General features: G+C 63.4%; 2 long non-coding RNA genes across 3 annotated transcripts; both read left to right on the top strand.

Annotated features, from left to right (window-relative positions):
* The first annotated feature begins 12,223 nt into the window (after window positions 1-12,223).
* LOC131382376 (uncharacterized) lies at window positions 12,224-15,400 on the top strand. The gene is made up of 3 exons (XR_009211795.1): window positions 12,224-12,729; window positions 13,042-13,254; window positions 14,562-15,400. It is a non-coding gene; the product is annotated as an uncharacterized LOC131382376 (long non-coding RNA).
* A 79-nt stretch (window positions 15,401-15,479) lies between these two features.
* On the top strand, window positions 15,480-18,837 carry LOC131382375 (uncharacterized). Of its 2 annotated transcripts, none has more exons than XR_009211793.1 (4): window positions 15,480-15,873; window positions 16,187-16,232; window positions 16,901-17,031; window positions 18,738-18,837. It is a non-coding gene; the product is annotated as an uncharacterized LOC131382375 (long non-coding RNA). The 2 variants fall into 2 exon arrangements; XR_009211794.1 differs by lacking the exon at window positions 18,738-18,837 and adding an exon at window positions 18,683-18,698.
* The last annotated feature ends 761 nt before the right edge of the window (window positions 18,838-19,598 follow it).

The following is a 19,598-nucleotide window of genomic DNA, read 5'->3' as shown; positions in this document are numbered from 1 at the left end:
GGCCCTCATGGGGGTCTCTGGGTGCTGCTGACCGGGCACCTGGCTGGTGGTGGCCCTCTCGGGCCCTCATGGGGGTCTCTGGGTGCTGCTGACCGGGCACCTGGCTGGCGTTGGCCCTCTTGGGCCCTCGAGAGATGCAGGGAGGGTTCTTGGAATTGGGGCTCCCTTTCCTGGGGGAGAGAGATGCAGGCGTGGCCTCCCCAGTATCCACCGGGGGAAGGTGAGGTCTCCCCATGGCCCCACAGGCCCAGCAAGGCCAGAGTCAGGCCCCTCCCTCGAGGCCCCGGCGCGGCTCCGTGTGGGTGTTAGTGAGGGATCGCCCCTTGCCCGCAGCCCACACGATGAGCCCGAGATGACGCAGCCGACGCGGCCAGCAGGGTGGGAGCAGGCCCCTCCGATGGCGGTAATGCACTTCACGTTATTATAAATCTTGGTTTCCTTCACAAGAGAGAAAAGGGCGCTCTGGGCGCCCGCCTTGGCGAGGGACAGGCGTCTCGGTCTAACAGACAGCACTGACTCCGGGTGGACAGGAAATTCTCTCCCAGCAGGGCCACGGCTGGGCTCTGAGCCCACCCCCAAGGGCCAGCCACGCCACCCCCAACCCCCACTCAGAATCCTGTCTCCCTCCTCCCATCTCTCCGGCATCTTCAGGCCCACCCAGGACCCATCCTCAGGCCCATCCAGGACCTCCTCCTGATGCATTCCACGGCTGCCCCAGCTCCCTGATGCCCCCCTGCTGCCCCCAGCTCCACCTGGTGCACCGAGCAGCCCCCCAAGGCACAGCTGAGCTCGCTCCTGACCAAGCAGAGGGTCCTCCAAGGCTTGGGGCGAGCAGCTGCGGCCCCCCAGCTGCAGCAGGCCTGCGACCCTCCTCCAGGGCCCGTCTTGATCACGACCAGAGTCCCAGAAGTGCCACCGCTCAGCCCGGGCGTGGGCATGAGGCTCGTCAGTGCTGGAGGAGCTGCCAGCACACCCTGGCCTGCAGAGGCCCGGCCACTCGAGGCCCCCAGACCCCGGACAGAGGCCCTGACACCACCCGCTTCCCCGAGGGCCGGCAGGAGTCGAAGGATGGCAGCGGGGGCTGTGGGGCCCATCTCATCGGAAGCGTGTGGGCTCCCTTGAGATAACAGCATTTGCATTTATTTCACGTTTGCCGTAAACTGCCAGCCACCTGCTCTAAGGATTTCCCTGATAATCATCGCTCAGGGCAACAGATTAGCTTCCTGGGGCTGTCCTGACCGCATGCCACAAACCTGGTGGCTAAAACAACAAACTGTCCTCCCAGGCGCTGGAGGCCGAGTCCTATCTGGGCATTGGCAGGGTGCGGCTTCCTCCAGAGGCTCCAGGGAGGATCCTTCCGGCCTCCGCCGGCCCCGGGGCCCCCAGTTCCCAGGCTTGTGGCTGTTTCAGGTGCTGGGGCCCCGAGGGGCACGGGTGTGGCGTGTCCGGCTGGGGGCTGCAGCCGGCGTGGTGCAAGGCTGTCGTGGGAGACTGGGTTGGGTGGAGCGGGGGCCACAAGATTTGATTTCCCTGCTGTGGGAGCCGCACAGGTGGGGCCGGGTGCCCCCAGGGGCCTGACACTGCCCGGTTAATAGACCTGAGGACGCAGGGGTCCCCACCCACCGCAGGCCCTGGCCAGAGAGGGACACAGATGGCCACGGTGCACTCTGGGAATGTGGCCTGTTTCTATGACGACGAGGCCCTCCTGATCTCAGCGGAGAAATGCTCGCCAGGCCTTGGGAGTGGGGCTGGGGGTGGGGGCCAAGCCGGACCCCCACTGCCAAGGAAGGGTCGGCGCTCCCACAGGGCCACATCCCTCCCACTGGTGTCGGGGCTGCCTGGGGTTCCTCGAGCTGGGGGGCCTGCTGTGCAGTCCCGTCTCCCGCGGGCCCCTCGCCCTGACATCCCCTTAACATGTCCTGCAGACCCGGGGTGCTCTCAGGGGAAACTGGCTTCCCTGGCTCCCAGGTCTCAGTTCCAACATCACCTGCACCTCAGCCTCCCGGCTTGCGGGCTGGAATTCTCCATTTGTCCTAAATGTTTCCCCCGAAACTCCCTCCCATGCACAACGGGGAGGCCTAGAAGCTGTGTCCCTTTCCCCGGAGCCCCGAGCCCGGCCGGGGAAGGTGTGGAGTCAGTGGCAGAGTGGAGGTGAGGGCGCGTTTCAGGGCGACACCCCTCCACGCACCCGTAGTGGCCAAGCCCACCTCCAGGGGTTCCCAGGCCCCAGAGTGGACACGAGGGCCCAGGGGGCTGGGCCGAAGCCAGGGAGGGTCTGTCGGCCCCTCCCCACCCCGGGGACCAAGCGTGCCTCTCTGAGGGCCAGATTCACCTATCCCCCGACCCGGGTGGTGACTTCTCCGTGCCCTCGGGTTCTTAACAAAGCGCCCGGTGTCCTGCCTGAACTCTGGTCTGCGGGGTCGGTGATAAATTGATATTTTTAAACTCTTTAATGGTGTGCGAGTGACATAATGGGGCTTGCCATCCCATAATTGTCCCAGATCAATAGGGAGCATTCAGCTTCAGCCAGGCTGCTGCCAGGCCGCCCCTCGGGCCCCCGCCTATCCCCAGCTCCGTCTGGATACCCCGGGCGGCACCGGAGACTCAGCGGCCAGGAAAATCAGTTCTGGGAGGACACAGTTGCTGGAGTCCAGAGAGGCCCAGGGAGGGTTTGTCCAGGCCTGGGTCCCCGAGGGGCTGGGGGGCTGAGGGCCACAGCCCTGGGCAGGACGCATGTCCTCATCTGGCAGCCGGGGCCACCCCAAGGTCCAGGCTGAGGCAGGTTCCCGTGTAGCCCCAGGGGTCCCGCCCAGAGGCCCTGGCAAGAAAGCACTGTGTGTGTGAGTGGCATGGGGATGCTGGGGCCTGGGTGACCAGCCAGCCCCTCGCCGAGTCCCTGGGCCTGTCTCCAGCTCTCCTGGTGATGTCAAAGGCCTGAGTCATGCATGAGAGGCAGCCTGGAGCGAGAGGGGACTCCGCAGCCTCTGCTTCAGCAAAACATTGAAACAATCGCTCCTGAGGGTGACGTGTGAACACGCTCAGGCAGTCAAGACATTGTTTCGGCCCCTGACTATCTTCAAGAGAGAGACACGGGGTAATCTGTGGGGCTGCCCTGGCTGGACGGACATGGGAGGAGGTCCTGATGCCGGGCTGATTTACCCCACGCGCAGGCGTGAGGCGAGGATGTCCCAAAGCCAGGGGCCTCTGTGTGCTCCTCCCTGCCCGCCTAGAGAGACAGGTGCGTCTTGTGACCTGCCCACCGGCCAGCTGTTTCCCACAGTTCCGGGGTGGGCAGGGCCGTGTCTCCGCTCAGAAGGAAAAGTCCTAAATTCTCTGCCCCAAGTGGCAAAAGTCCTGGGCCCAGCTCTGGGGCACGGTGTGAGGGAGGGCAGGGGACAGGGGGCAGGGACCCCAGGGGGCAGGGGAGTGTCTGCAGGGGGTTCCCTGGGAGGATTCCCAGAGAGGCACCAGGGCAGGTGCTGGGCGGCTGAGGGAAGGCCACCTCCGTGACATGGACATTGGGGAATGGAGGGAGAGCATGTGGGGGGACGTCCCAGCCCTCTTGTTCGGGGTCTGAGATGGGGGAGGACTTGTCCCCATACGCGGCTGGACCCCCCTGCTTGCCCTCTCCATACCTGGACAGGCCCAGTCCCTGGGAGCTCGCAGCCTCCTTCAGGAACCAACTCATGATCCCTTCACTCAAGGACCATCTATGGCTCCCCACTGCCCATAAGAAAAATGTGCCCTCCCTTTAGCCGGCACCCAAGCCCTTCGATGACCTGCACCAGCTCTGTCCCTGCTGAGGCCTCAGTGCTCATGTCACCCCGTCCCTCCTGATCAGTCTCCCCCCAAGGCCTGAACAAGCATATCAGCCCTGGTCCTACCTCCATACCCACTCAGAGCCCCTGCCCAGCCTCCCCTGGCGCCTTCCCACACTCCTCAGCAGCGCAGCCCTGTCCTCTGAAGGCCCCTGGAGAGGCTGAGGTCCTGGGGTCTCCCCCATCAGTGGAGGGGGCCAGGCCAAGCAGGCTGGGAGGGGCCTGGGGATGGGGGCTCAGCGCCCGCTGCCACAGGGCTGGGAGGCTGAGCCTGTGGGAGTCCCGTCCCTGCTTGCAGGTCAGCCAGTTGGGATGGGGGCCCAGGTCCCAGGCTGTGGGGCTGGCTCAGGGCTCTCCCTCTGCAGTCACCCCGCCCCCCAGTTCTGAGCAGCCCCCAGCACCTGGGGCTGACCTACAGGTGCATTTTGCACGTAGAATCTGACCCACACATTGTTTGTTTGATAAGGGGAAAATACCGGAATCCAGGAGGCCCACGCGCCTTCACCTCCAGCCTCTCTCCCATGCGCCTTCACCTCCGGCCTCCCGAGCGCCTTTGCCTCCGTCTTCCCCTGTGCAGTTGAGGGTCTCGTCTGCCTGCAGGTCCAGCGGCTGCAACTGGGCAGCCCCTCCTCCTGGGAGTGGCGGGGACTGGTATTTGTGGTCTTTGGAAGCCCCTGGACCCTCTGCAGGAGCCCTGGCTCTGGGCTTCTGGGGTTCCCAGGTGCCTGGATTCCTGGCTGCCCTGTGCCTCCAGGACCCCAGGAGGGAGAGATGGGCTGACCCAGGCCTGGCCCCAGTGGGGAACCCATCAGTGCCAGAGGGCGAGGGCAGGAGGTGCCCTGTGGGGCTGCCCTGTGAGCTGTGCTGGGCCCCTGGGCACTGCAAGCCTGGGAAAGCCCCTCCCCTGCCCCTAGGACAGACCTTTGTACAAAGCTGGGACTTCTCTCCAGGGACCCCTCCCTACCCGGCCAGGGAAGCCTCCCCCGACTGCCTGCGCTGCCCCAAGGACCCCAGCGTCCAAAGTGGGTCAGGCTGGATTGTGGGGCTGGGGGAGGCCAGGCAGCTCTTCCAATCGGCTCCTGGGCCAGCGCTGAGTTCAAGTTGCTAGAGCAGGCACTGCAGGCCTGGGGGAGGGGCTCGGGTCTGCGCTGTGGGTGAACCCTGGGCCCAAAGCTGTGAAGTTTAGATTTAACAGCAGGAGGTGAGGGCGGTGGCAGGAGGAGCCCTGGCCATCTGGTGGATGGAATGACAGGAGGCCACGGGGGCTCCAGCCACAGCTGTCCCCGCGTCAGTGGGTGGAGGGGAAGGGTGCAGAGGTCCCCATCCCTGGACGTAGAAACCAGGGCCAAGGGGTCACCGTGCACCGACCCCCTCCAAGCCCACCCCACCCCGGAATCCCCTCCACCTGCCAGCACTTCCCGCCTCTCCCTGAAGCTCCCAGGCCAAGCGGAGAGAAGGGGGAGGCCGGGGCCGGTGTGGCCTGGGCCGGGCCCCCGTTGGGCTGGACGGGAGCACACAGTAGGGGTCTTGGTGCCAGCGCCCTCCACCCTGCTGGCTGCACTCGGGGACGTGGGCAGCCCCAGCTGGTGCCTGAGCAGGGGACCCCCCAGGCCCAGTATGCCCAGAATCACACAAGGATTCAGAAGCACAGGTGGCGGCCCAGGTGAGCAACCAAAGCCCAGGCCACCTGGGGACCCGGGGGCTTCCCCTTGGGGTGGGCAGGTCGGAGCATAGGCCACCGAGCCACAGCTGTTTTTCTTTTTTTTTTTTTTTTTTTTTTTTTTTCTGTCGCCCAGGCTGCAGTGCAGTGGCGCGATCTCAGCTCACTGCAAGCTCTGCCTCCCGGGTTCACGCCATTCTCCTGCCTCAGCCTCCCAAGTAGCTGGGACTACAGGCACCCGCCACCACACCCGGCTAATTTTTTGTATTTTTAGTAGACACGGGGTTTCACCATGTTAGCCAGGATGGTCTCGATCTCCTGACCTCGTGATCCACCCGCCTCGGCCTCCCAAAGTGCTGGGATTACAGGCATGAGCCACTGCGCCCGGCGGAGCCACAGCTGTTTAGAGTGGGTTGAGCCCCCCGTTGCCGGGGAAGACTGAGGCTCAGCATTGCCTGCAGAGTGGGGGGCTGGGGTCCCTCGAGGTGGTCCCATAGAAGGATGGGGCCACAGTCAGAAGCCCCCACCCACGTGGAGGCCTCCCCTCCACCCAGGCCCTGACCCTTCCGGGGGGTCTGCAGGACTGACGTGCAGGGAGCACCCCACTCCTAGCCTGAATTGGCAGGAGGTCTGGGTTCAGGAGAAAATGGACCATGGAGGGTGCTGGAAGACCCTGCCCCCCACCCAGCAGGGTCCTGAGTGGGCCCAGCTGGGCGCTCCAGCTCCCCTGGCCAGATGTGGGGCTCGGCCCTCGGGGAGTGCACCACGCTGGACCCCTGGGCGGCAGGATTGACATCCTGGGGCTCCCATGCCTGGCTGGAGGCCCCCACTGCCCTCACCGCAGGAAGCCCTGGGACAGCGTCCCAGGACAGTGGGGACCTCCCGGGTGGGGCCGCCTCTGACACCCTGATGTTCCTCTCTGGGAGCCCGTGGGACCCCCATCCTCTGGCCTGCAGGGCCTCTGGGCTGTGGTCACCCCGGACTGTTGGAGCACCGCCAGGCCACCCAGGATGACCACTGCACTTTTGGGGAAGCTGAGACGTATGGAGATGGGGCTAAACCCTGGTAACCCCCCAACACTGCTCTGTACAGCGGCCCATGGGGACCTGGCCTTGCCCAAAGTGACCCCGGAGGGGCTGCACCCGGCATGGCCTCTTCTCACTGTGGCCCAGGCAGAGGGGACAGGCAGCTCCTGCTGTCATTTTGAGTCCAGCAGGAAGGTCCCCCGCCGCCCCCTGAGCCTGGAGTTCCACCATCGAAGCCGCTTGGCCTCTCAGCTCTAAGCCACAGCAGCCACCGGGAGAACTGTCAGCCCCTCCCGGGAGCAGGACTGGGAGTGGCAGCCTGGAGGTCCCAGGGCCACCCCTTCCTCCAGGGCCGGCGGGCCACGCCTCCCTCTCCCGGCCCATCCAGTGTTAACACCGCTGCGCCTTAGCCGGCAACAAGACATAAATATTGGAACCTGGGTTCCTCCGCCCCACGGAGATGGCGACGCCGGATGCGCCAGGCAGTTGCCTGGCAACCCTGCTGCCGGCACCCACGCAGGCCCAGCCCTGCCTCCACTCAGCACCTCCTGCTCGGGGCTCCAGCTGGCCAGGCTGTGAGGGGACTGGGTGCAGACCCCCTCTCGAGACGGGCCAGGCCGACTCCCTGTCCCCTGGGGTGGGCTTCGGCCCGTAGGCCCTGATGGTGGAGCGGAAGGGGGCCCTGGCTGAATCCCCCTGGGCGGGTGGGGTGTCTGCCAGGCGACTGTCATATCCACAGAGTCCTGTTGCCCCGGGGCACCTGCCCCTGAAAGACAAAGAGAAAGCCAGAGTCCCCACCAAGAGCACCCTGGCCCCACTCCAGCCTGAGTGACCTCCGGAGCTCCGGCCTCTTTGCCATCCTCAGATGAGGAACCGAGGCACAGAGGCTGGGCCAGCCCGTGGCCAGGTGGAGGGTTGGCCCCATCAGGGGCGGGACTGGCTGATTTGAGAAGTGGAAATCCAGTTTTAGACCGGAGAGTGATGTCGCGCGTCCCCGTGAGATGTGTGATCCGAGACTGACCTGGGCAGGGGGAGGCTCCCAGTGAGAGATCAGTGACGTCACAGCAGAGGCTGAGGGGCCCTCGGGCTCTGGCTCCCCAGTGCTGGAACTGACTCCACCGTCACCTGGTGAGGGAGGCCCAGCAGCTGAGAGCCACCAGCAATCATACGGCCGGGCCAAAGCTGGAACTGAGAGGCCCCTGCCCCTCTCCCCAATGCCTGCTGTCCTGAGAAGGCTCTGGGGACCGAGGAGCCCTCTGCCCCCCTAGGACTCACCCACCTGGAGTCCCTTTGCTGTTTCATCTCTGCAGAGGCCTCCGCAGCCCAACAGCCCCACTTGCTCACCCTTCCAGAGGGGCTCAAGGACCCCCCCCACCCGGGCCATCCTCCCCTCTCCCCTTCAGGGCCCTGTGCCCCTCCCCAGCCTGTCTGGATGGTAGAGACACCATGGGGACAGAGTAGGCAGAGAGCCCTGTAGGGGAGAGCTGGGGACGTGAATCTGATGACAGACCCCGGGGACTGGTTCAGGGCAGGGAAGGAGGCAGCCAGGCACTGGGGGGTGGGGCCGTCCTAAGCCAGGTAGGGGAGGCCCTGGGGAAGGTGCTGGAAGGTCCCAGAGGAGGGGAAATGGGGCTGCATGGGGAGGGAATGGCGAGGGCGAAGGCAGAGGGCAGCCCGAGCTCCCTGTGCAGGGGGCCGGCCCATCTTCAGAAGGAGGGGACATGAAGGGTCCAGGGCTGCTCCAGCTTTCTTGGGACAGGCCCCCAGCAAGCTCAGCAGGCTCCAGGAAGGGCCATTCCTCAGCTCTGCTTCCCACAGATAAAGCTAGACAGAGACCCCGCACCACCCAGCCCCAGGAACAGATCCCAGCTCCAGGCCCAACCGAAGCTTCAGGGCCTGGCAGAAGCCCCACCACACCAGGGCCTCCCCTCCCTTAACCCCCACGGCCCTGGGTGCCCTCCTGCAGCCCCCACTGCAGTCCAAGGCCCTCTGCTGTTGTCCCACCTGGACGGGGCACAGAGTCCAGCATTTCCCTCCTCCTCCCAAAGCGAGCGAAGTGGCCTTCTCAGCCCCGAGAGCCCTGTGTCCCCTGAGCGAGGAGGCGACTGGCCCTGTCCTCCTGAGACCCTGTGGCCCCGTCTGTAGGGTGGGAGGTGAGGGCCTGTGCTGGGCCCGGGCAGTGGTTGGTTCTCAGATCCTGAGTCTCCGTGCCCTCTACCGAGGTGGGGACGCACCGTCCTCCCGTGTGAATGGAGCTGGGATGGGGGCTGATGTCCACTGCATCCAGGCTTAGCCCCGGAATCTCAGGTGTCCACTGCAACCCCAAGCAGAGGCAGCTGGGGGCTGGGGGGATCACCTCGATGGACCCCCATTCCCTTCCTCAGGGGCCAGGTGCCCTCCCAGGACCTCCTCGTTTTGCCCAGGAGGTTGGCAGGGGCAGTGGCTCAGCCCAGGGTCAGGGGACAGCCTGCAGGGCCCCTCGATGCCCAGGACCCTTCCTGAGGCCAGCCTGGGACAGATGCCCCTGAGGGACCCTGCACTCAGCACAGGAGTCATGACCCTCCAGAAGCTCCTCCCTCCAGCCTGGAGAAGGCACAGGTAGGTGCAGGGGTCCGGGCAGTTCTGCAATTAGGGTGGTGTGTCTCCACATGGGTCTTGCTAATTAGGAGGAAGCCACATCTTCCAGTCTTAGGTGGGCAGCAGCACCGGGCCCTGGTGACAAAAGGACCCATGATAGGCTTTGCAGATTTGACACTTGCTTGGGGACCCCTCCATCTTATTTGAGAAAGTGCTGTGGGCTTTGCCGGGAACCCACCTGCTGTCCTGTGCCTCTTTGGCAGAACATCTAAGCGTCCAGCATGAGAACCTCACCAGGACCCTTGGAGTTGCCGCTCACTAGAGCACCACAGTTCTCCCAGTCCAGGAAGGCTTCCTGGAAGAGGAGGCACTGAGCTGAGCTGGGTGGGGAGTGACAGTTCGGGGTCCTGGGGCGGGAGGGGGTGTTCATTCCTGGGCCACACCGCAGACTCTGAGCATCTACTGAATGCAGGAACGGCTGGGCAGGGTGCAGGGAACGCTCCGGAATGCCCCCTTCAGGTGGGGGGGTACCGGACAAGACAACAGAGGTGTTGATAAGGACTTGGGAGAGCGCAGGAAGCAAGATGATGGGATGAGAGGGGCCCCAGGTGGCCCCCGTGTCTCCAGGACACCCCCATCCCTGCTGCTGTCCATGGGAGCCGTCAGTGTCCTGGGGAGACCCTGCCGAGGTGCGTGGCTCTCTGTCCCTGTCCTGGCCTCGCCTGTGGTGACCAGACCCCACGTCCCAGCCTCGCGGTAGCCTGGGCATCCGTTTCTTGCTGGTTCTGACTGTGAGGATTGGGGGTGGGGACACGGCTCTGGAAACACCCTCCAAGTAGGCAGCTGTGTCCCTCCCTGGTCTCCCATAGGGCCCCTTCTGAGAGCCTGGGGTCCTTGGGCAGACCCCAGGGAGCCCGGGCTGACCCCTAGAACCGGCCGTCTCCAGGGTCCTCCAGGGCCTCTGGGTCTGAGCCTGCGTTTCTTCACCCATAACACGGGCAGTGGGGGCCACGTCCTGACTTCCGGGGTCCTCCACACAGCAGCAGCAGATGAGATGTCCTGGCCTGGCTCATCGGGGGACGGGCACAGTGGATGTGGGAGGATGGGACAGTTACCCCGCCCAGGGATCCTGCACAGACGCCTCCGACCCAAATGGACGTGTGTTGGAAACAGGTGCTATCTGCCTTTCAAGGCATCAGCCCTGGAAACCGAATGTTTTGCTTTGGGATCAGGCTGCCCAGTTCGCACCACACCAAGTCCACCTCCAGCCTGTTTGCGGGGTGGGGGTGAGGACTGAAGCCCACAGTCCTGACGCCTTGGTGTGCCTGCCCCGAGGAGGCTGGGTGGGACTGGGGACACATCTCTCATTAGCAGGTTAGTGCCCGGGGCCTTCTCCAAACCTCCTGTCCGCGCATGGTGAGCCTCTGGGCACTGAGGGCCTTAGCCGGTGACCACTGCGGTGGGGTCTAAATATCCCAGCTCCCTCCTGAACAGACACGGGGGGAAGCCCGTGCCCACCACTCTGGGGCCCCCCGTGTGGGCCTCGCACCCAGCCTGGCCGCCCTCCGCCTGGGCCTGCCCCTGCGGCTGGGTTTTCCCGGGAAGGCGGTACTGAGTCAGGATCTGCTTCCGGGAGGATCTGCTTCCGGGAGGGTCTGCTTCCGGGAGACTGGCCGGATACACCCAGGGACGCTCAGCCTTCCCGCACTTCAGTCAACCCTCCGTCTGCTTGCCCCACCTCCCCGCGGGCTGCCGCCCCTGCTGGTAAGCGCACGGCTACTGTTTGCAGCCCCCCACCCCCGGCTCCGGCTGGGTCCACAAGGTGGGTAGCGCGCTTCACCCTCACGTGAACACCGGGGGCCTCGTGCCTCGCTGCTGGGGCGTCTGCGCCATCGTGCAGGCTGGAGACGGCGTGCGTGGAGGGCTCCCAGCTGGTGTGTGTCTCCTCGCTGGGTTCTGCCTCACCCACCGTGCCCCGGGCCCTGCAGCCGCTGTGTGGAGGGCAGACCCCGGCAGCCAGCCCAGGGCCCAGCACCCGTGAGCGCATGTTATGTGCCTGTGGACTGGGAGCCTCACTCCAATGCACCTGGGGTCCCTGTCTCACCCTGCCCCCGCCTTCCTCCAGACTGCACACCCTGCCCAACTCTGCTTGCACCCCTGGGAAAGGGCTGGCCCTGCTCCCCGCTCCCCGCGAGCTTGCTTCTGCCTCGAGGGACAGCTTTGCCCATTCCCTGCAGCACTGGATGGTGTTTCCTGGGGGCCAGAGGTACAGCTCATTGATATGAACAGATGGATGGAGGGCCCTCAGGGACCCCTGCCCCTGTCCTCCAGGCCCCTAGCCAGCCCGAGGTGCCTCAGGGCCTGCGGTGGCCACAGCCGTCCCTCCTGGCCTGTGCACCCTCCCAAGGACAGCCCCATGTGGAGGCTGGGGATGCCTTCACTTCTTGAGAGCTGGGGGCAGGCCAGGCTCCTCAGAGACCCCCAGAGGCTGCCCAGGAGGCTGGGGGAGAAAGACCAAGGGCGTGGTCTGGGGTCCATCTGGCCAGGGCCGGGGAAGGCTATGGCTGAGGGGCCAGAATGTCCCCGGGGCAAGGACTGCCTCAGACCCCTTCATCCCTCTCCTCTGAGGTCTGAGTGATGGGTGGCCCCATTCCCAGGTCACACTGCAATGACCTTTGACCCCCAGTTTATCCATCACCCCGATAATGCCGCCCTCCCAGGCCACCAGCACCCAGGAGGCTTTCCCGGGCCCACCTGTGGATGTGTCCCCCAGCCCCACACTGGGCAGGCCCTGGGGAAGACAGCGGATGGGAACGGCAGAGGGTCCCCGGTGCAGGTCAGCTTCTTCCCAAAGTGCCTGGCCCCTCTCCTGCTGTTTGCACCTGAATCATCCCCCAAGCTGGGCAAGGCTCCCGTGGGTAGGCCGGGGGCCAGATGCAGTGGGGGTGGGGGGGCCGGGGCTGCAGTGGGGGAGGGCCGGGGGCCAGACGCAGTGTGGGGGTGGGGGTGGACCAGGGGCGCAGTGTGGGGGTGGGCGTGGTCCAGGGGTGCAGTGTGGAGGGGCTGGGGGCCAGATGCAGTGTGGGTGGGGGTCGGGGTGAGCTGCCCTCGTGCCCGCCCCTGGTCCACCACACCCAGCAACACCCCTTTCCTGGCATGGGGCTGTTTCTGGCTCCAGAGACTTCAGTATCGATCCCAAGACCAAGACTGCCATCCGGGCCGCCTGCCCACTGCCTCCTGGGAACTTGGGGCCAGGTCCCTGGCGTGTTCCCAGAGCCCAGCTCCAAGGAAGCTCTGAGGCCTGGGCAGCCTGGATGAATGTGCCCCTCGAATCTTCCCCAGGCCTGGGCCTGCCTGAGCTGGGGGCTGCAGAGGAGCCTTCCTGGGGGTGAGGTACCCATGGGGCAGCCCACCCGGCCTGCAGCCCCCAGACCAGGCTGCGGCATGGAGATCCCCAGACTCCCACCCATGCCCCCTGCCCGTCCCTGGCCTTTCCTGCCCGTGTGCCTGCCCTTGGCGTGCTTCCCCATGGGCAGGAGCGACACGCCACCTTCCAGTGCAGAAATCCAGGTGTCTCCGGGTGCTAAGTCCCCACCTTCCTTCCAGGCCTAGGGACGGTGTCCCGCACAAGAGAAGGCACATGTCCCAGGTGAGGGTCCGAGTGCTAGGACCCCCCTGTGCACACCTAGACAGGCTTCGAGGCCTCCCTTGGCCCTTGCTGGGGCCCCCGAGCAGCCCGTGGCTGCTGTTCGGGAAAGCTCTGCGCTCAGCCCGTGGACTGGAAGCTCGGGCGACGTGTTGGATTCCTGTGGCTCCTGTGACACAATGCCGCCCCCGGGGCTGTCAAACAACAGAAGCGTCCCCTCTCCCAGTGCTGGAGGCCGGAAGTCCAGCGTCGGGTGTGGGCAGGGCCGCATGCCCTCCAGAGGCCGCAGGGGAGGTCCCTTCCTGCCTCTTCCAGCTCCCGAGGGCTCCTGGCGTCCTGGGCTCTGATCTCTGCTCTGACTTCTGAGGACGCCAGTGTCGGAGTGAAGGCCCACGCGGACGGTCCCACCTGGAGGTCCTTGACTAGGCCGCGTCTGCGAAGATCCTTTTCCCAAGCATGTCGCTTCCACAGGCTCTGGCAGCAGGACGTGCTCACGTTCTGGGGGGTCCACTGTCCAACCCTCCGCAGGTGACAGCTCAGGACTGCTTTGCAAGAGAAGGCACGGCCCACAGAAAGAACAGCCCACGGCCCACGTGCTACTGCTGTGCCCCTCCCCAGGCTCCCCCACCCCACCAGGACAAAACCCCCCAGCACTGGGACCGCCTCGTGTCCCCTCCTGCCCCTCGTGGGGCAGAACCACCAGGTCTGGGGCCGCCTGTTTAATTCCAGAGCAGCTCCCTCCTCTGATCAAACAGGGGCGCGAGATCAAACAATTCATTAGGAGCCCGTCCTGGGGGAGCGTCTGCTGCTGGGAACTGACTAACTCAGCCAGCAAGGGGCGGAGGCCAGGCTGGGGCCCGGGAGACGCAGTGGGGACTCGGTGGGGATTTGGTGGGGGGCGCTGGGCCTTAGTGGGGCCGTGTGGGAGCTACTTGGTTTGTGTGTGGGGGCCAGGAGGGGGCGCTTGGGAGCACATGGGATGCCACGTGGGGGCTGCATGTGATCCGTCTGGGCTCTGCGTGGGGTCCCCATGGGGTCTGTGGGCCCATGTGCTCAGCCACGCCTGCAGGACCACAGCACCCACTGCCCCGTGTTCACGACCACACGAGGTTAACACCTTCTAGCACATTCTGGGGCTCACCTGCTGGCCCACGGCTGGGACAGACGCTGTGTCCACCACTAGCTCTACCCTCCCAGTGGGACCAGCGTCTGCCCAGGAAGGACCCCGGGAACCCCTCCTGGTGGGTCCAGCTCAGCCTCTGAAGCCCCAAGGGCAGCAGCCACCCCTCCAGGCTTGGCTCAGAGCAGGCCAGGCAGGCCGGGCCAGGGGTGCTGCCGGGAGACGGACCAGGGCGGAGGCGTCGGCGGCCTGGACAGGGACTCAGGCTGGCCTCTGGGCGCTGGGGGAGCTGTGACCGTTCCACTCTTGCTTACAAAACACAAGCCAGTCCGAGCAACAGGCTTCACACTGCCCGGGTCCCCTCTGCGTCCCCCTCCCCAGGCCTGCGTCCACCCCCAGGTGAAGGGAGTGAGGGCCAGTCCAGTCCAGCAGAGAGGAGATCCCGTCCTGCACCTCGAAGGCCACAGGCCCCCACCTCTGCTGTCCCTGCGGCCCTGGACGGCGGCTGTGCTGCCAGGACGCCAAACCAGAGGCGTGGTCCCCTGGGAGGCTTGCGGCTTCCCCCAGCCCTGCGGGCCTGCTAGAGCGAAACCGGGTTGTTCAAACGCACCTTACCTGCTGGGTGTTCCCTGGGGGTGGACGGGAAGACCCCCAACCGCAGGGCCTCGCTCCTCCCCGGGCGCTGCCCGGCTTCCCTCTGTCTGTCCTCCGGCAGGAAGGCCTACAGAGATAACCAAGGCGTGGACACACCAGGCACCCAGGTCTCAGCCAGGCACGCGGTTCCTGTGTCTCACAGCCATGGCCACCCTCTGCACAGGAACAATGACTAAACCTCTGTCACAGGTGAGGAGACCAAGGCTCAGGCGGTAAGGACACCTGCCCCGGTCACGCAGCCAGGAAGGCCATCACCCCTCAGACCCAGATCAGCTCTGGGTGGCCCAGACAGGCCAGGGCCAGGGGTGCCTGGTCCACCCGGCGGTGGGGCTGCCGGAGCGTCCGTGAGACTCAGGCTCCCTCCGTCTTGAGGTTTCTTCCTCCCTGCCCTGTTTCTCCTCCAGCCCTGGTCACGCCCTGAGGGCCAGCCCAGGGCCTCCAGACACAGGAGGCCTCAGGAAGCGCTGGGTCCACCTGGAAGGCAGCCACGGGCCTGGCCTGCGTGTGGGTTCTGTCTCTCTAGTTCCTGGGGCCTGCAAGACATTTGGAGGCCTGCTCACCTCTTACTTCCTCCAGCCTGATACTCTGCAGAGCCGACTCACCCCAGCCCTGGGGGCTCTGTGCCACCCCCCAGGGAGACCCAGAGCAAACACTACACGGGCCCCATGGTCACGAGGGCCCTCCTGCCAGGCAGTTGGGGTGGAGACGCTGGACACCAGGACTGCAGGGCCGCCGAGGGGTTCCTGACACCACAGAGTCCACCGTGGCACGGCCGGCCAGGCCACGCTGGGAGGGATGTGGCTGAGAGCACGGGGCATCCTGGGCCCGGGACGGGTGCTGCCTCCCCTCAGTGCATGGGCAGAAGCCCTACTGGGTGGGGTCTTCAGGGATCACGGAGGGCAGGGGGACCAGGCACCTGCCCCACCCCACCCCACCCCGCTCTGCATCCCTCTAGGAGTCCACTCAGGAACACCTTTGGGGAAGGTGGGTGGGGCGGTGGCTGCCACCTGGAAATTCTAGGTGCGCCCCCCCCCCCCACTCTCTCCAGGGGCCAAAGATGCACCATTCCCAGGTGTGGGCGGGAGGATGAGAAGGGGCTGAGGTTCATCTTCTCCTTGGGAGAGCACGGTGAGGGATGGTGTCTCTGAGGAGCTGATGAAGGTCTGGACCCTGCCCAGAAGGAAGCCCCAGCTTCTCCCGCCGTTTCGGCTCCAAATCCAGGGTCCACACCCTCCCAGTCCATCTGTGGACTCTGACCAAGAACTTTGGGTGAGCCGGTCCCGCTGCCACCCGCACACAGAGACAGAGAATGAAGTCCTCCCCTCAAGCCCTCCCCTCTGAAGGGAGGCCGGGGAGCACCTGCTGCGTGCCTGGTAGGCAAGGCCTGGGTGCCCCACACTGGCATCCCTCATCCCAATTTCAGGGCCCGTCCCCCCCGCCTCCCTGGCCGCCGTGCTCCATCAACTCCTTCTGTTTAAATATTTAATCCAGTTAAATATTAAACCTCTTCCAAGTCCCAATTACAGCCGATCGATTCTCCACCACAGCTGTTGGGGCCAAGCTGACGCTTTGTCTCCCCGCCCGACGTCGGGGCAGCCTGGGGGATTGGGGTAGGGGGGTGCCTGGAGGCTGGGGCTCATGGCTTGGACCCATCGCAGCTCTGCCCCCCTGTCCTTTACCTGTCAGACCCCGCCCAGCATGGCTGCCCCACACAGACGGCTGGGCAGGGCAGGTGAGTCAGGCTCCCAGCCCTAGGTCCCCTCCAGTTCCTGAGGACTCCATTGGCTAGAAGCATTCTCTGCAGCTCACTCCACGGTCTGCCCTGCCCCCAGGGCCTGGGACCACCCGAATTATTTGCAGGGTTCCTGTTTTCCTAGTCAGGGCCGGAGCTGGATGAAACCTTCCCTGGGGTGAGGCTGGGCCACAGAGGGGGGCCCTGAGAGCCAAGACCTATTTCTGTTCAAAATTGGTTTTTTCTTTTCTTTTTCTTTTCCCTTTTTTTTTTTTTTTTAGTCAGGGTCTCACCGTGTCTCCCAGGCTGGAGTGCGGTGGCGTAATCACAGCTCACTGAAGCCTCCACCTCCTGGGTTCAGTTAATCCTCCCACCTCAGCCACCCAAGGAACGGGGCCCACAGGTGCAGGCCACCATGCCTGGCTAATATTATTATTATTGAGATGGGATCTTGCTTTGTTGCCCAGGCTGGTCTCGAACTCCTGGCTTCAAGCAATCCTCCCGTCTCCACCTGCCGAGGTGCTGGGATGACAGGTGTGAGCCCGTGCATCCAGCCTCTAAGATCTTTTAAATATATTGAAAAGTACAGAAAACAACAGTACTAACCGTGCATCCCCTCCGAGGTCTAGGCCCCCATGGTGGGGCTTCAGGGGTGTTTAAATTCACAGGAGCGGAAACCCCGGACTTCACCTGCCTTTCGCCAGCTGCCCTTCTCACCCTTCACATGAGGGAGCCCCTCACGGGTGCATAAATGTGCGCATTTGTAGACGTGCAGCAGCTTATCATAAGCTTTACTGAGGTAAGCCATGTGTTCATAAAAATGGGATAAGGTCTGTCGAAACCACTGGTTTTTGAGGGGTGGTGGCTTCCGACTTTTTTTTTTTTTTTTTTTTGAGACGGATCTCTCTGCCAGGCTGGATCATGGCCTCCGCCTCCCGGGTTCACACCATTCTACTGCCTCAGTCTCTCCGAGTACCTGGGACTACAGGCGCCCGCCACCACGCCCGGCTATTTTTTTGTATTTTTTAGTAGAGACAGGGTTTCTCCGTGGTCTGGATCTGCTGACCTCGTGATCCGCCCGCCTCAGCCTCCCAAAGTGCTGGGATTACAAGCGTGAGCCACCGCGCCCGGCCCGGTCCGACTCTTAGGTTGCAGCCAGCCTGAGACTCCTCAGAGTGCGGCTGCTCCCCACCTGCCGATTCTTGCCCCGATAAGTGCGTCATCCGTAAATCTGATCTGTGATCCACTGTTCAACTCTTTCTCACCCTGATACAAATGATATTCATGAAACGGAAGCTTCTTTCAGCTTCAACACTAATTGTAAGTGTATATGATTTAATTTTTAGTTGTGGCTGTGTTTAACAAGCAGCTCCCTCATTTCTTAGGTATTTAACCACTGGCTCTTATGAGCTGGTACATGTTGGCCCCACACATGGCTGAGTCACCTGTGCAGACACCTGCTGGCCTGGCTCTCCCACGTCCCTGCACTGTGACCCTTCTGCTGGGGGTGTGGGGATGCCTGCCCAGCGTTAGTTCTGCCTCCTCCTCTCCTTGTCTGTTCCTCTGGTGTTTTCATGACTTTGGCTTGGCGGTAAGCCTTGAAATCTGCCCTTATTATTCTTTCTTGAAATTGAAATTGGTGGCTGGGTGTGGTGGCTCACGCCTGTCATCCCAGCACTTTGGGAGGCCAAGAGAGGTGGATCACGAGGTCAGGAGATCGAGACCATCCTGGCTAACATGGTGAAACCCTGTCTCTACTAAAAAAAATACAAAAAAACTAGCTGGGCGTGGTGGTGGGCGCCTGTAGTCCCAGCTACTTGGGAGGCTGAGGCAGGAGAATGGCGTGAACCCAGGAGGCGGAGCTTGCAGTGAGCCGAGATTGCGCTACTGCACTCCAGCCTGGGCGACAAAGCGAGACTCCGTCTCAAAAAAAAAAAAAAGTGTGATGTATGGGCCAGGCACGGTGGCTCATGCCTATAATCCCAGCACTTTGGGAGGCTGAGACGGGCAGGATCACCTGAGGTCAGGAGTTCAAGGCCAGCCTAATCAACATGGTGAAACCCCATCTCTACTAAAAATACAAAATATTAGCTGGGCATGGTGGCGGGCGCCTGTAATCCCAGCTACTCGGGAGGCTGAGGCAGGAGAATCGCTTGAACCCAGGAGGCGGAGGTTGCAGTGAGCCAAGATGGTGCCATTGCACTCCATCCTAGGCAATAAGAGCAAAACTCCTCAAAAAAAAAAAAAAAAAAAGTGTGATGCGTGTACATGCCTGTGAAACCACCACTCCACCAAGAGTGAAAACATCCATTGCACCGAAAGCTGGGGCCCCTCGCTGCCCACCCCACCCCCAGGAAGCGGCCCCCCCCAGGCTCTCCATCACGGTGGGTGAATCCGAGGCCCCAGGATGGCGTGTAAGTGGGATCAGCCGTACGCGCTGTTTTCCTCAGGCTTCTCCCACCCAGCACAATGGCCTTGACATTCACCGTGCTTCCGCGTCCGCAGCTCACTCGTCCCTGGTGCGTTTGAGTCATGTCTCGTGGTCTGAACGTCCGCGGCGGTTTAGCTGTTCTCTCGTCGGTGAACACGTGGGCCGTTTCCAGCTCGGGGCTACTGTAAGTCAAGCTGCCACGAGCACTGACGTAGGGAACAGCGTGTGGCACGTGCTTCCGTTTCTCCAGGGTCACACCTACCCGTAGAGAGACGGGATCATGCACCCGGTACCCTTTTTTTTTTTTTAAGACTGAGTCTCGCTCTGTCACCCAGGCTGGAATGCAGTGGTGCAATCTCGGCTCACTGCAAGCTCCACCTCCTGGGTTCAAGCAGTTCACCCGCCTCAGCCTCCCTAGCAGCTGGGATTACAGGCACGTGCCCCCACACCTGGTTTATTTTTGTATTTTTAGTAGAGACGGGGTTTCACCGTGTTAGCCAGGCTGGTCTCGAACTCCTGACCTCAGGTGATCCACTCGCCTCGGCCTCCCAAAGTGCTGGGATTACAGGCGTGAGCTGTCGCGTCTGGCCACTGGGTGCATATTTACCACTTTAAGGAATCCCAGCACTTTGGGAGGCCGAGGTGGGCGGATCACGAGGTCAGGAATTTGAGACCAACCTGACCAACATGGTGAAAAACCATCTCTACTAAAAATACAAAAATTAGCCAGGGGTGGTGGTGGGCGCCTGTAGTCCCAGCTACTTGGAAGGCTTAGGCAGAAGAATCACTTGAACCTGGGAGGCGGAGGTTGCAGTGAGTCGAGATCACGCCACTGCACTCCAGCCTGGGCAACAGAGCAAGACTCCGTCTCAAAAAAACAAACAAAAAACACTTTAAGGAACTGCCGAACTGCTTTCCAAAGTGGTTGCACCATT

This window comes from Hylobates moloch, unplaced genomic scaffold (genome assembly GCF_009828535.3).
Source record: "Hylobates moloch isolate HMO894 unplaced genomic scaffold, HMol_V3 SCAFFOLD_23, whole genome shotgun sequence".
NCBI lineage: Eukaryota > Metazoa > Chordata > Mammalia > Primates > Hylobatidae > Hylobates > Hylobates moloch.
This window is presented reverse-complemented; position numbering and strand designations above follow the sequence as displayed.